The 7,370-nt window shown below is 36.1% G+C and overlaps 1 long non-coding RNA gene across 1 annotated transcript; it reads left to right on the top strand.

The window, feature by feature from the left end:
- Positions 1-236: 236 nt before the first annotated feature.
- LOC125612049 lies at positions 237-6,819 on the top strand. Its single transcript, XR_007342389.1, has 3 exons — positions 237-248; positions 555-560; positions 6,647-6,819. It is a non-coding gene; the product is annotated as an uncharacterized LOC125612049 (long non-coding RNA).
- Positions 6,820-7,370: the final 551 nt, after the last annotated feature.

Below are 7,370 nucleotides of genomic sequence, written 5' to 3'. Positions count from 1 at the left end.
ATATTTTCTTTATCCATTTATCTAATGATGGACACCTAGGTTGGCTCCATAATTTGGCTATTGTAAATTGTCCTGCTGTAAACATGGATATGNGTAGCTAAGAATAGAAACATGGATATATATATATATATATATATATATATATATATATATATATATATATATATACACACTGCTATAGTATGATGACTTTAATTCCTTAGGATAAACACCAAGGAGTGGGATAGCAGAGTTATATGGACAGAAATGTTTTATCTGTAGTTTCAAGCAATCCTTGATATTCCTTGTTTTGCAATTGCATAATCCCCACTTCCATCTTCACATTCCTTCCCTCTGTGTGTATCCCCTCTGTGTCTGTGCCTGTGTCCAAATCTCCCTCCTTTAATAAAGATGCAGTCATTGAATTAGAACCCAGGCAAATGCGGTATGGCCTCATTAGTTGTTCACACTGGCAAAGACCTGACTTTTAACTAAGGTCATATTCCAGCGTACCTGGCCTTGGCACTTCAGCATATCATTTTCAGGACCCAGTTGGAACCTCAACTACTGCACAGGTCATAGTGTCAAGATATGATGTATATGATAGACTGGGAGGAAAGAAAAGAGGCCACGATGACGTCAAAGGACTGGCAGAGTGGAAATGAGATGGGTTGGGAGAATAAGTGGCTCTAGTGAGAAACAAGAATGTTCACTGCATACATATCAAAACTCACTCAACAGCAGGTGTAAAATTTTAAATAAAGATTGTGTATAAAATTTGTCTCACTAAAGTTGATTTTCAAAAATTTAAAAATGATATAAAGTCGACAGCCACTTTGGGGAAAAAGTGATGGGTCCAACATTTACATTTACTTTCCTTTTCTTACAAAACCACACTTAAACAACAGATTTTTTTAAAAGCATAAATACACACAGACAAAGGAGTTGGAGAGGAAAGGCCCAGAATAACAATTAGATGGAAAAACAGATGGATACTTGGTAATTGCTTTAGCAGATCCCAGAAAGATTAACCCTAACCAAAAAGTGAAGAAAGTTAAGATGTAACCAGATTTATATGCAGACCAAGATGTACTAGGTATTTCCATTAGAGGAGGTGAAGGCAGGACTCCAAAAACAGGAAAATTGTTTGAAAGTCTGTTTAAGAAGCAGTTAGAGGGCCAGATCCTCTGTCTGATTTCACACAGCTTTCATCAATAGAAAACTGAAGTTGGTTTTGTTTTTGTTCGGTTTGTTTGGTACAGTACTGGCCCTGGGGATTGACTCCTAGTGACCTTTAACCACTGAGCTAAATCCCCAGGCCTTTTTCATTTTTTATTGAAACAGTCTCACTAAGTTGTTGAGGATCTTATTAAATTGTTGAAGCTAGCCTTGAACTTGTAATCCTCCTATCTCAGCCTCCCAAGTTGCTGGGATTACAGGTATGTGCTAATGTGCCTGGATGAAGTTTTATTTTGTAGAAAAAAAAAAGGCTTTGATTCTAGGATTCCAGAACAGAAAGACAAGAAATAATCATGGTAATATATTTAATTGATTAGCATATAATTACCAAAATAATATGGAGGATACTTAAAATATTTATAATGAATATCAGTATACCAGCTCTTTGAATACACATTTATTTATTATTATCACTTACATATACTAGGGCCTGTATTAGAAACACTGGGGATAAATGTGTGTGTGTGTGGTGGGGATGACTCATCCTCACAAGAAACTTTTTAGTCTGGGGAGACAGATGTACATGTTAACAGTTAATTTCACTTTAGTGTGTTAAGAGCCGCAAAGGGGTTGCATGTTTGGTGTCCATACAGAAGGTGCCAAACTCAAAGTGAGGGCCATGGCCCTCATGACTATCACTACTTATGCCTCCTGTAGTACACTTTAGAAAACTATTCCCCTGGCAGCCACTAGCAGGGGCAGTCCCCATATACTGGGTGGTGGCCCTCTTCCTATGGTCATGATCGACTTAGGCAGAGAGAGCCGTCTCACAGGTCTGGCCAATCCACTGACTCAGTTGTGACTAAGTTTTCTCTGGCTTGGGATGCAAGGTTTTCTGTCAATTAAGAAGTTCGTACAGAAGTAGCTGGAAGGTCATGATGTAGAAAAGTAGACCAGAGGAAGATCTTGCTGGGTTGAGTCAGCAGAAGAATCTGGCATGGGAAGGGAGGCATGGGACAGGCATTTGCTGAGAAGCAGAGATAGAAGGAACACTGAAGAACTGCCCAGGACTGGTGTGGTTCAGGTCTATCTTGCTGGCTGTCTTTGGATTTTATCTGCTTCTTTTTCTTAAAATAATGTCTCTCCCTTTTGCCATGATCTAATTTTAAGGGGTTTCTTTCCCTACATAACAAAAATCTTGACTAGAATAATAGTGGTGGAAGATTTCCTGAAGGCCATGATGTCTAAGCAAACCTTAAAAGACCATCAGAGTAAGACCAAGAACAAGAGGGGAGAAGCTACTCCAGGACCAAGGAGACAGGTACACAAAGACTTGCAGGCTCCTTCCAGCAGCTGCCTGTGAACAGCTGGGCACAGCCAAAGCACATTACAGGGAGAGGGAGGGGCCAGGTTGTGCAGCTGGCACCCAGGTTCGGAGTGAATAAGGTGACCCAGTGAACTCCCAGCCCATCTGTCCCTTGAAAAAGCCCAACTCAAGATAAGATAAATACAATTTCTGGAAACTTTGATAAGCTTATGAAAAGTCAGGATGAGTTGTGGTATTCTAGTTCCAAGGGAAAGACTTACTGGAGTTTTGCTGTGTTGTCATTATGTAAATATTCTATTGTGAAAATTATCTCAATGGGGAAAAAAGTTTTCAAAATATCATCATTTCTGATGAGCCATAAATAAATGCACTTTAAAAATAAATAAAATACAAGACGAATGGAATGATAATTATTTCCAAGTTTTAAAATTTTCATGGGAATCTAAAATCAGATAATCTTGAGTGTGCTATAAAAAAATTAAAGGTCAAAATTAAAATTAATTTTATTAAAACAGAAAAGCTTTAAATAGCCAGAAGTCTCCCATATAATTTAGATTTTCATAATTTTTCAAAAGAAAAAATGGAAGTCTTAAAACTGCAAAAAATTTATCAAAATATCAAATTGAAATGAAAACTACAGACTGAAAAATGTATGAATAATTAAATTTCCTTATTCCTGGTAATACATTTCTTATTTCAAAAAGCACTGATAAAACTTATACTTAATATTGAACCATTTAATAAAATTAAAGAAAATCAAGGAAGTGTGTAATTTTAAAAATGCATGAGAAAATTTATGAACATCATTCCATATATTTTTCCTGTCTTCATTAACACATATTCACACATGCATATAAACATATGCTATCTCTATGTGTGTAACATACAACAAGAGGGAAATATTTGTCTATATGAAACAACATATTTGAAGAAATATGCAACTTTCAACTTATAAAATCATAACTACATCTTCAACAAACTTAAACACCCAATGAATTGATCTGATCTGGAATGAAAACTAATAAAAACATTGACTGTCATTTTATTGAGTGTTACTATGTGCTGGTTATGATGCTGGAGACTCAGACACACAGTTATTTTTTGTCTTCTTATTTATTCATTTTAAAATTCATTTATTTTCTGAATACTTTTTGTGTCTTTATTGTGAGCCAAGAACTATCATAGGCATGGAATATAAGTAAGATTAAGGTACTATCAGCCTCCACAAGGAAGTTGGAGGGCAGTGAAGAGAGAAATTTTAAATTAAATGCAGAATAATGTAATTCTTTAAATTGAATCAACACTATGGTGAAAAAGTGCATGGGGCTGGGAAAATACATTACTGGAGTATCCAATTCAATCTGTGGCAAGGGTAGGATGTGGTCAGAGGAATGATGCTTAAACCAAGACATGAGTGATCAAGTAGGGCTTAACTAGAGCAAGGAGAAAGAAGACCACAGTCCATGATTTTGAAATATGGCTTTTGTTGGTTGTGTAAGACCCGCCTATAGGGAAAATAAGACAGATCAACCATGAGTCATACACTGGAGGCTATTCCCACTTTAGTGCTTAAGCCACCACAACTGTGCATTTCCTTTTATACTTGAGAACAATTCAAAATCCCGGAAGCATCGAAAAGATGGTTTGAAATCATCATAAACAAACTTCAAAGTGCTGAAAATGATAATAAATCTTTGAAAAGTAATTCAAGCACACACATTAATAGAAAGAGAAATGGTAAATTAGATAAAATATACATTTGGAAATAGACTTCAGAAAATAGCTTGGAATCTATTTTCAAATACAGATGCTCCTTGACTTATATTGGGAATGCCTCCTGCTCAAACCATTGTAAGTTGAAAAATCATAATTTAAAAATGTATTTAGTACACCTAATATGCAAACAGGTTAGCCCTGCCTACCTTACCCATGCCCCCAATCTTAGGTTATTAGCCTATAATTGGGCAAAATACCTAACACAAAACCTAATTATAACAAAGTGTTGACTATTCCATGTAATTCATTGAGCATGGTACTGACAGTGAAGACAGAAACTATTTAGGTACAATTTCTACTGAATACATATTTCTTTCAGAGCATCACAAAATAAAAAGTCATAAGTTGAACCACAGTACACTGGGAACTGTCTCTATAATTAAATCATGTGTGTATTTCACACATATATTTGAAGATAAATTTAAATCTATTTAAATAGAAAATGGATTTTGTATATGAGTCTACTTTCAAATGTGGATATTAAAAACAAGGAGAGTCACAGTAAGAAGTTATACGTTTGAAAGACTATTCTAAAAGAAAGGTAATCACAGAATGATGTTGAGGAAAATAAAATCAGTAAAGATACTTTTTGTGTTTATTTGAATTCTGGGACACTATCCTTAACAATGCCCTATCATGGGTTATGATGCTTTTTCTTCTCAATCATATGAAGTTAAACTTGCAAATAAATTTCATGGGAATGAGTGCTTGGCAAACTGAAAAGAAATACAACATAAAAATCATTTCAGTTATTATTACACTTTATTTAGAATGGAGACAGTTGATCTTATAGGTCACAAATTGTCAAGTGCATCAAAATTGTATTTTAATAAACTATTATGCATCGTTCAAAACAGAGAATGTGTAGTTCACAGTATTAGGCCATTATCACTGTATCACAAGGAAGCAATTTGTTCCCTAGCTCAGAGCCAAGGCTGCCACATGAGATGAATGGCAGTAGTTGCTGTCCTGTGAACACAGTAAAGTAATCACAAGCAGAGACAAAAAAGACTGTAAGGATTCTCTCAGGCATGCTCTCTTGGGCAGGAAGCCATGACTGAGGTTGGCTGGGGAACAGCTGCTAGTGATAGACCTGTCTGGTGAGCAGCTGTGACATGGAGTTGCTTTTTTGGGGCAAAGGCTTGAAGCAATGATACTTCACAGAATCTCTACCATATTAAGAAAATAAATAATAAAATGATACCAGCTACCACTCATTGGGCATTTGCAATACACTACGCACTGAGCTATGTGATTATAGACTCTGCTTAGAAATATTTCACTAGCATTTACATCAGCAATAGCTAGAGAGCCGGGCTACTCTTATCCTTGTGCACATGAAAGGGATCTTCCTCTATATTTACTCGTATAGAGACTAAAATGGTTTCATAAATTTCATTGTACCAATGAGTCACATTTTAAGCCAATTCCTTTGCATGGAATTAGGTGAGTTGTTTCTAATCTTGGCACAACAACGTTTCAATGAATACCTTTGCTACACTGTTTCCCACAAAAGCAGGTGTGGCTACATTTGTCAAATCTATATTTACAGTGGATTTACTGCATCATCAGTTTTGTTTTGTTTTTTTAATTTCTAAAGATCCTCTCAAATGATACTCTCTATGGGATGAATGAATTTACTGTCCCACAAATAATGCAAGAGGGCTCTGTCCCATCTCCCAACTTCATGATGCAATGAACTAGTTATCTCATGTTAGTGTCTGCTATGTCCTAGTTACATCTAATAAATCACTTCCTCCTTATAAAAATCTGATAAGTATTATTATTATCACCATTTTATAAGTGAGAAAATTGAGAGAAACTTAGATCAACAAATTTGCCCAAGTGATGTAACTGGTCAGCTCAGCAGGTTTCAAACTCCTGGGTTCATGCTTTTAAATACCACATTTCACTGTTCAGGTTTTCTTGTCAAACAGATGGATGAAAAGGGGTACCCTGTTGTAGTGTTCACTTGTAGTTCTCAGAAAATAGGATTGACATTCTTTGTATAAGGCACATCTTTTTCTCTATACTAGTGAATTTCTTTTTTTCTTTTTTTCTTTTTTCTTTTTAGTAGCAGGTATTGAACCCAGGAACATTTAATTATGTCAAGACTGCAATAAATCACCGAGTTGATCTTAAAGTAGGAAAGTAGGAAACAGAACCATCTTTATTCACCAGCTGGTGGTTCAGATCTACCAGCTGGTGGGCCAAGAGGCAGCCTGCAAATCTATACCCTTCAATCCCTCCCTGGGGTTTGAGTACACCTTTTATAGTCCAAAACCATATTAATCATAAGTGGCTGTTTCTATGATTCAAAACCATAAACAAACATCATGAGATCATAAGCAGATGGGGAAATGGGTCAAAACGACCCTAGTTGAGTACAAGTTAAAGAATGGTTACTAACACATCTAGATAATCAATCTCTGACAGAGTACATTCTCCAAGAAAAATGGGAACCAAAAAGAGAACAATTTTACATTGTATAAGAATTGTCATTTTTGTGTTGCCAAACATGCTGTGCTAAGCAATTGTTGATGGGTACAGAGGAGGGTATTTCCATGGGAGAAGCATTTCTTATATGTCGTGAAGTCTCAGGGTAAAATGGAGTCTGTTTGGTTATTGCCCATATAGCTTGGCCCATAACATAACAGCTGAGCCACATCCCCAGCCCCTTTAGCCCTTTTTATTTTTTTATTTTGAGACAGGGTCTCACTAAGCTGCTTAGGGGCTTGCTAAATTGCTGAGGCTGGCTTTGAACTTGTGATCCTCCTGCTTCAGCCTCCCGAGTGCTGGGATTACAGGCCTGCGCCACTGCACTCAGAGTTTTTGTTCATTTTTCTACTGAATTGCTGGCCTCCCACTTATGGAATCATCATCACACAATCAAGATCTTTTGATATATGAGTTTTGCTCACAGTGGTTTCTTTTCTTGCACTATGTCATTCTTTTTGTGTAGTAATGTTTTGATCTTGATTTTATGGTTTCAGGACTTTATATGACACTTAAAATATCTTCTAGGTCATTTTAATTCTCCAATGTTATCTGAGAGCGTTTTTGTTTAAAATGATTTTACATTTCACTCTTTGACCAATCTAGAATTTAT

This window comes from Marmota marmota, unplaced genomic scaffold (genome assembly GCF_001458135.2).
Source record: "Marmota marmota marmota unplaced genomic scaffold, marMar, whole genome shotgun sequence".
Lineage (NCBI taxonomy): Eukaryota > Metazoa > Chordata > Mammalia > Rodentia > Sciuridae > Marmota > Marmota marmota.
Note: the sequence above shows the minus strand (reverse complement) of the source record. Positions and strands in the feature narration are given on the sequence as shown.